The sequence below is a fragment of the Alosa sapidissima genome, chromosome 5, assembly GCF_018492685.1.
Source record: "Alosa sapidissima isolate fAloSap1 chromosome 5, fAloSap1.pri, whole genome shotgun sequence".
Classification (NCBI taxonomy): Eukaryota; Metazoa; Chordata; class Actinopteri; order Clupeiformes; family Clupeidae; genus Alosa; species Alosa sapidissima.
The window spans coordinates 1,378,453-1,378,767 of NC_055961.1; positions in this window are offsets into that span (position 1 = coordinate 1,378,453).

The window sequence follows — 315 nt, forward strand, 5'->3', positions numbered from 1 at the left end:
TACAATGTACATAACTAAATACATTTGATTTGGTCGAACAATAACGACCTGCAGTACAAGAAAACACAACATATTGTTTGCTTTGATTGAGATTGAAAAAAGTTAGCCTTTATTAATTTATTATGCATTTAACACAGAGAGATTTTATTTCAGTGTTCCAAAATCGATTAACCCGCTCAAAATAAGATTAAGAATTCTTTCCGCTAAGCAACCATGCAGCAACGCCAGCAACCAATAAGCTTCTTGAACCTCTCCAGTGTCCACTCAGTTTGCAAGAAGAATTTCGAATGCATGCACATGTGTTTTGATTGGTTC